Below are 8,684 nucleotides of genomic sequence, written 5' to 3'. Positions count from 1 at the left end.
CAGAGAAACTGGAAACACTGGAATCTCAATTAGGCAGCAGAACTCACAATTCAAAGCTGCTTGAAGTCTCTCCAGCTTCAGACAAACTTAGCGTCTTTGTTAGAAGGCGAAGGAAGGTTCAACAGCCCGATGACTCCCAGATGGGCACAGGATTTTACCATTCCTCCAGACTGGCCCAGTCCTACAGATTTCCTTGCCCTTCCTCCTTGTTTTGGGCAGAATGCCTTCTCCTTCACAGCACCTCACCACCTGGTCCAGCCCAAAGGTACATCCCTGCTTTATCAGTTCAGCACCTCTTTTCACATTTCACTTGAAAATGCACATGCCAGATAAGGAGAAATTTCTTCCAGATGTCAGGAACTGAACATGAGCACATCCTTGCACAGAGAGAGGTAATTTTATGTGATGGGAACACTGTGGGATAATTAGAAATAGAAAAAAGTCTTCTTTTAGAGGTCAGTGTTTAACTCTCTGTCAAGACATTTTAAGTATTTCATGTCTCCGCAGTATTCCCTACCCTACTATGCCATCCAGAATTTGTCTAAATAAAGGAAGTCTTGGGAACATTTCAGAAATATGGTCTACGTATTGAAGAATGGCAAACTGCAAAGATGATAAAGACAAATGTCCCTTAAATCCAGCTTGGTCCTAGAGTTTGTACTGTCCAGCTCAAAGGGAGTGCCTTCCCCCCAGGCAGCTTCCCCTAAGGGACCTGGGTGTACCTCACCTCAAGAGACATCAACTCAGCATTCCCACCTGTGGGTAAAGGAGCAAAGAGGCATCCTCTGTGTTGTAGCTACAAACTCCAAGTCACACGTGTGGGGCATTTTCTAGATGTTTACTCGGCCCCTCACCACCATAACTTTCCTCGTACAATGGGAAAAAAACAAATGCATCCCTTGTTCCAAAATCCAAGTGTGGTAAATGCGCGTGATTGAATGATTGCTGCCATAGTAGTGGTTTATTACTTACTACATTTAGCCTGGTTCTTTGTAGCTGCGTGAATATATATTATTCTGCTGCGTATGAGAGTAAGTCTGGTTTTGATTAGGCTTGTAGAAAGCTGTCAGAAAGTCAGACTCAAGCAAATAAGCCCCTGTAGGTTCACTTGGAAAAGCCCATAAAATGTCTGCCCTTCATTTAAATTAGGCTTAGAAAGAAACACAAACCTGAAAGCTGCCAGTGTTTATATATTTGATTAAGAATTTTTTTTCTTGGGGGGCAGAGGAGGCTGGGAGAGGAGTTATTCTGGGAATGAGCCTAGTCAGAGAGCAGCCTTGGGCCCAGACCCTCATTCCTGCACAAAAAGCAGAGGAAAAACAGGTTTCTGCAGGCACCTTGAGCTATAGTACAGCCAGAATAAATCCCTCCCTTGAACCAAAGCCCAGCAGTGGATGAGCAGCATAGCTACTCTGCAGTCATTTCTGAAACCATTAGGTTGTGGCAGTGGCTAAAGCAAGTTCTGGGAATACTTTGCTATACATGGCTTGCTTGATTGCAGTTTTTCTACGTATCTCCGAGCCTCGGTTGAGGAAATCTGCCTGGGCTGCAACCCGGATGGCAAGGCAAGATGTCTCATGGCACCTGAGCTCCTTCAGGGCTAGCTCAGGTCTTCTCATGGGGCTGCAATCCCCAGAGCGTGGTCCCTGGGCTACACAGAGATGCCCCTATGTGCAGTAGCGTTTTGCCCCGTTTGGAATGGATATGCCAACCATCCCCTTTAGCTTGTACTGTGCTTTTATTTTCTCAAGTACTCACTGGCTTATATATCCATGCTTTAGCTGTAGGGGGTGAGGTCTGCACCCCCAGCCTGGATGATGACATCGATCTGTCATCTTCAACTCTCACTCCGTGCTGTCTGAAATGTTACTTACAGTTGGTTTTACTTAGAAGGCATTGCCTGAACCCCCTGCCTCTGCTCTTTCTGAGACGAGCAGGCTGGCTGCTCCCTGCCTCTCTCCCTTTCATGCATGCACATGTGCATCCTCAGCTCTCCCACTCCCCTGGCTCACGCATTCTCCATATGAAGATAATAGGGTCAAAACTTCCCTTCTTTGCCTGCCTCTGCCTCATCTGGGTCCCGCAGGCTCCGGCGTGTCCCCTCCCCGTGTGCGGATCCACGGCTGTCCTCCAGAGCCTTCCTCGAGGCGCCTGCCTGCGCGCCTGCCCCCCGCAGCCGTGCCTCTCAGGTTTTGGGGGCACATCCCCTACTGCTGGGCTGCCGTAAATCCAGCAGTGCCTCCCGAAGCCTCTGGCTGCGTGTTTTTTCCTGGGGGTTTCACCTGCTGCCTGCATGCCTGTGGACACATGGGTCTTGTCTGCTGCTCCTGCTCAGCGCTTTCTCAACATGGTTTTGGCCTCCCAAGTTGGGACAGAGGACAGGCACAGCCTCTGAGGCACCTGGGCCAAACCCCAGGGTGCACAGCCGCCCCCAGGACCTCCGCCAGCTGCCAGCTCTCCGGGGGTTAAGCGTGTCCCGTCCCCACACTGCTGGCACAGGAGCATCCTGGGCTTGAGCCTGCGGCTTCAGGGGACAGAAAGGACAGACTTCCTCAGGACTTTGGCATCATGATTGCTAATTATTTGACAGGCTGAGAAGTAAGTAGATCTAGAGGCCCTGCACACCTGTGTCTTTGACCACTCCGGATCAGCATTTAAGCCCCCGGTGGGGAAATTGGTACCTTGGACCCCAGGGGGAGAGAATTTCTCTTTCCTTTCTCTTTATTTCTGTCTGGCCATCCACCCAAATGCTTACAGAGATGTTGTAGCTGCTGCATCTAAGCAACCAGAACAAAGTCCCTTGATGCCCACTGCAGGGTCCTGGGGACAGTTTGGGAGTTTTTCAGTATCGAAACTTTCTATTAATTATTCTTATCATTGCTAGCAGGAAGGTGGGAAAGCACTGACCTGTTCAGTAGGGCAAGCAACAGGTGATACCCTCATTTTAATCAGAACCTCTCCTTCCTACCACACCAGGGTCAGGCTGCATTTGGCTGAACACACATGTGCTAATTGTAGGAAACAGTTAATAGGCACAAAGAATTATCTGTGTCTTATCTAGTGCTGGCATTTTATTAATTGTTTCCAAAGACTGAGGCTTTACAGACTTTCGTTTTAATTAGAAGGAACAGTTGCCAAAAGCAATTTCTCTTAGGCAACTTTCACCATTCGTTGAAGTCTTCATTTATCTGATATTATTACAAGGCCGGGTCAAAAAGAAAAAATAATTATAAGAACACCCCATCTATTCAGGTTCTGAGAAGTCTCCTAGATAGCAGCTGGGGGGAAGAGCTTGCCTTGTGAAAAACCTCCTGTCCTTGGCTCAGCTGAATCTCCCAAGCAGCTTTGTTCCCTGCATGCACTCCGTGCTTCAGGGAGATATGCGAAGGCTACCGTTAAGCCTGTTCAAAAATAGGAGAAAAGTGTAAGATTACCTGCAGGAACACTTCAAGGCCCACTTAAGTTTCAGAGGTGACTTAGGGAGGCTCTCTTCGTAGAGGCAATCTGCCTTTTGATCATATTGCCTCTAATCCTCCCTCCCTGCCTTTATTGCTCATAGGAATTTGTGCATGTAAGCACTCATCCAGCTGCCTGGGTTGTTTTTATTTATACTGGATGACGGAGCTGTTCGAACTGCACAATACTCAGGCACGGATAGCGATTGATGCCATGCATCAGGAAGGTAGATGGGTCCACAGCTGTTGCACAGGACCAGGTGAGCACATTGCATCGAGCAGTGATAATGGTAAGGCTGCATCTCCTGTGCAGACACATCGCCTGCAAAACCTGGCCCTGCTGCACAAGCAGAGGTAAAAAACTGTCCCTGCCCCAAAGATTTTAGTCCACAAGAGGCAAGGAGCTGTACGGTAGATGAAATGTGGAGGAAGAACCATGGGGACAATGATCACATCCTGTGGGTGCACAGAGACTTAGACACATTAACAGGATATTTCAGTGACAGAACCCCATACATGTTGCCTGCTTGGCTATTACTGGTTGCATAGTTCAGACATGAAGTGATGACACCAAATCATCCCTAGCCTGGGGAAAGTCCCATCCAACCAAGGGAACAGACTTCAAAGCTCTGGATGGCCCAGGACTTACAGAGAAACAGCACAAATCCAGAAGCATCACAGAAAATACATTCACAGGGGTCTTTTGTCTGTGACAAGTGACATACACGGATTGTGGAGATGGCTATGATGGCCCTCGGCAAATTTAAGAGATGGACAAATATGACAGAAAAAGAAGCATTTCTCAAGAAATAAGAGCCATGTCATTGATCAATCAAAAGGTAAGGAGTTAGATTACTTATAAAATATTTCAATTTTATTTTAAGCTCTTGCTGCAAACCGTCAGGTACACAAATTACATTCTCTTCATGAGGAATTCCTAGTATTTCATTCTGTTAATACTGACAGAGAACTTCTGTTCATTGAATTGTACCCTATATTTCAACAAGTTTATAGTGACACTCTTAGCATTTATTCCTTCCCTTGGCAAAGTGGGTATAAATAGAGCTAAGTAAGATATTTTCCTTTGTAACATCAAGCTCCAGGCAATTTCTTTTATTGCTACTAAAACTCCATAAGGTTGGTTGTTAAACTCTGCTCAGGCACCTTAACGCAAGGCATCACCCTGCGGTAGTTTTTAGTAAGATAGGAACACACCGTGATGCATTACGGCATCCACAGACACTGCTGTCACAGTATGCGTGCAAATGGATGTCCAAAGTTCAGAATTTCTAAAATAACCGTGCCACCCATGTGAAAGGCATTTACAGATGAAAAATCAAGAGCCCATAAAAAAGTGTGTGGATGAATTGATGTTCTAGGGGAAAAAGAATCATCAGTTTAAAACAACTGAGGATAATAAAGCTTATTAATTGATGACAGATATTGAGCCACTTCCCACAGAGATGCTACAATGGTACAATGAAATTGATAAATGTATGATACTAAGCTCTTGTAAGGCCTTATCCTGAACACTGCACATCATTTCTAGCCATCTGTGCTCAAGAAAGATGGATTGAAACAGAAATATACCCAGGGCCACCCAAACAGGATAATCAAGGGAATTAAGAGCCTCTCTCTTCAGATGAGATGGAAAGATTTGGCTTTTTTAGCCTAGAGAAACAAAAACTAAGAAAAGAGATGATTGCTCTCATCAGCAGGGCAAATACCAAAGGAGGGAACAAGGACTTCTGAAGATAATGAATGATACTGGCAGAAGAACAAAGAGATATCGCCTAGAAGTGAATAAATTTGGGCTGGGAATCAGAAGAAAATTTCCGAGCATTGGAGAAGTGAAATCTGGAGCAACTTTATAATAAGAGATAGAGCATGGTGCAAAACAAACTTGTTTTTAAAACAGCAATTGATAAGATTAAGAACATGATTATCCAAAGCAGTTGCTGTGACAGCAGGGCTCCTTCCAGCTCTACCCTGATGGTTCAGGAGATGCGACTGACACTGTCTTTGATTAGAAAATCAACAGAAGGTGCAGCTAAAGGCAGGGAGTATGTTTCTGATTCAGAGACTTTGCAGAATTTATTAGGAAAACACCTCTTTCAGTCATAGACAAAGGGAATAGTGGAGCAACTTGCCGGCCAGCATTCACAACTGAACAATCACTCAAAGTGTAACAATTTTGCAAGCTGACATTTTCTTGAACTAGATAAGAACTAGAAATAATAAAAAATGGACAAATGTTAAAAGTAGTTAATTTTCAATGTGATTTTCAGTTTGGTTTTTTTTTTAAAGTAAAAGTTCTTTGAGGAGATCAGTCAGAATATGACTAGGTAAATACCATTTGCTTTAGAGAGCCACATTAATTTTGAAAAATTCACCCCCAAAAAAACCTAAATCCAAACCAGTTTCTCCAATAATGGATTGATAGTGATCCATCTCATCACCCGTATGTGAGGATTTTTCACATCCTTATCAGGCAGCAACCTTTAACAGATCAATCAGCAAGCTAATTCTCCAATTGACAGCTGTCGATACTGCTGGATCTGTAACATTTATACTTTTATTTGCAAACCTCACTTTGGCAATCAGCTTTTAAAACTGCAGTTGAAGCTAAAAAAAAAAAAAAAAAAAAAACAAAACACCAAAACTGCTTTTTTCTGTGCATAAGGCAATAGTGCCATCTCGTGGGAAATACTCTGCTTCATGCCTTATGGCAGGCAAAGGAGCTTGGAGCCTTTCTTCACACAAACATCTCCTCAAGAAAAATAGATGTAGATTTTTCTTTTTTTTCAGTTGGCTCCCTCGGGTTAACACACAAACTTTCATCTAAAATGCCCACTAGTCTCTTCTGGGCGCTGTGGTAAGGTTTTTGCCCTGCTCCAAGGTGCTCTTCCTACAAACCATGGCTCCAGGGCCCTGTTTGGGTTTGGCCCAGGAGATCCCAGGTCCTGTCCTGCGTCCTGCCGGGAGGGTCCGGTGGGCAGGAGGGAGAGGGGCCAGCCCAGCCCCGGCTGCCTGCAGGCAGAGCCGTGCTACTCTGCCTCACCCAGCAAGACCAGCCTGGCTGGGCAAGCACATGCCATGAGTCCTTGGGACTGCTGCACGTGCGCTACACACACACAGTTGTCAGTCACATCTCAACCCTGCTTCTCCTGTCGATGTTTTCAGTCCATTTATCTGATTTTGTGCCTCTTTACCTTTTCAATGGCTTTTTCCTTCAGTCTCTGCAGAGCCAAAACACAAACAGCACTTCATACACCAGAGAGCACTGGAAACCTTTTTACACTTAAAATGGCATCCATCTTACAGAGGAAAACCAACAAGGTTTCATCTGTTTCTTCCACGAGCAGTGGAAGAAGTGTGCGAGAGCAAGGCCCTTTCTTCCAGTGAGCTCCATGTGCAGGGCTCCTTGGTGAAGATCCGCTTCCTTTTACACAAAGCAGGTGTTAAACAGAAACCGGCTACTCGCTTCAGACTCCAGCCTTTTCTGCAAGGCTTCTCCTCCTACTGCCATGCTGGCCTGCTGTGACTCCTCAGAGGCTTTAAGGGCTCTCCCACCAAAATTACAGCAGGCTGTAAACCCATCCGGGCTCCCTGGTCAACCTACTTTTCTGTAAGCAAATGAAAGTAAATCCCAGCACAGGTTTTTTTTTTTTCTAGATCCCTGATAAAGGTGGTGAGTTCTGGAGCCATCAGATAGATATTTGCCAGAAACAGGAATTAAATAGGATCCTGTATTCACAGCAAGTTTCCTTCTGCAGCCTGCACTCAGTGGTTCAAGACATGCTCAAGAATGAATCTCAGGCTGATCTTCCCTGATGCTGTTGGTTCAGCATCACCAATGAAGGCAAGCATCAGGAAAAACTGTAAAATATTACCTTCATTTATCATATGTATGCTCTTGCCAGTATTATAAAATTACTATTTATTTTTATAATACCAGTATTATAAAATGAGAAAAAACTGTCACACCTATCTATTTTGTCTTCCTGTATGAGGCTCTAGACTCTTTCCCTGGACTGTTACACATGTAGTGTACAACAAACACACACTCACAAGTTTAAAATTCCTGTGATGGACAATCTATCACACCTCTCGATAAATTATGCCAGTATAGTTACAGCAGTATCAACAAAAAAGACCACAAGCTTACAGAGAACAGATGTCACCTTGACAATTGGCATCCGATGTCCATTTGCAATAGCAGCAATTGAGATCTGGTTTAATTTGGTTTAAGCTAAATTCAGAGCAAGTCAGGTACTGTTAGTGTAAGATACAAAGAGCTTAGGCTTGGTATTTTATTAATTCTCTAACTAAATAACCAATTTACAATACAGTTTTGAGTTACTAGTTTTAAACACGTTGTTTATTCAAACTAATTGAAATGGACATGTTATTTAGATTGCAGTTAGTCATTCCTGAAATTCCAGTCTGGGTTAGAAAAACATATGGTACTAACAGGTATTAATCAACTGAAAATGGTTAAATTCAAAATTTCATATGCATTTCATTGATTTAATAGCTGAAGAGTTTGAAGACAGTGCTTCAGTTAAACCACAAGCTCTTCAGGTTGAGCAATACACCATACACTGACTGGAAGTGAAAATACTAATTGTATTTCTGTATTAAAGGACCGGCACAGCTCTACCTGTGTCTGGTTTTACTTGGGTAGATTCCTGCCCAAATTACAGAAGCATGTAGAAATAATCGAGTTTCCTTTTCTGAGCAAAGGTGTGATGTTCACAATAAGGTTGAAGGCAGCAACACTGTGCCTTGGGGAGGACTTTGCACTGAACCAGCTAATACTTCACATGCCGTCATGTAAGCAACTCACCTCAGCCTGAATAGAAATCATTCACTTACTTGCAGCATGTAAAGTGCTTTTAAAGAATAAAACAATGAATTTCTGATCGACACATAAAACCATAAAGCATGCATAAAGGTTTGGGAAAAGGAAGTCTGTCTATACAACATGCACTAAATGCAGTATTACAATATGAACAAGTTACCCTGAAAGCAGTCATAAAGCTTAGCCCTAAGAAACAGAGAAAAAAATTGATAAAATAGCCCTTCAGATTTTCTGAATTTTACATGGGTCACAAGAGATTCTGATAAATCTTTGTTGTAAGCTATTTAACATGATAACTGCATATTCTAGTATTTTAAAAAAAATAGTGTAGTCATTTTATATAATAAACTTTGTGTGATTTTTCT

The sequence above is a fragment of the Aquila chrysaetos genome, chromosome 1 (genome assembly GCF_900496995.4).
Source record: "Aquila chrysaetos chrysaetos chromosome 1, bAquChr1.4, whole genome shotgun sequence".
NCBI classification, from domain to species: domain Eukaryota; kingdom Metazoa; phylum Chordata; class Aves; order Accipitriformes; family Accipitridae; genus Aquila; species Aquila chrysaetos.
This window is presented reverse-complemented; position numbering follows the sequence as displayed.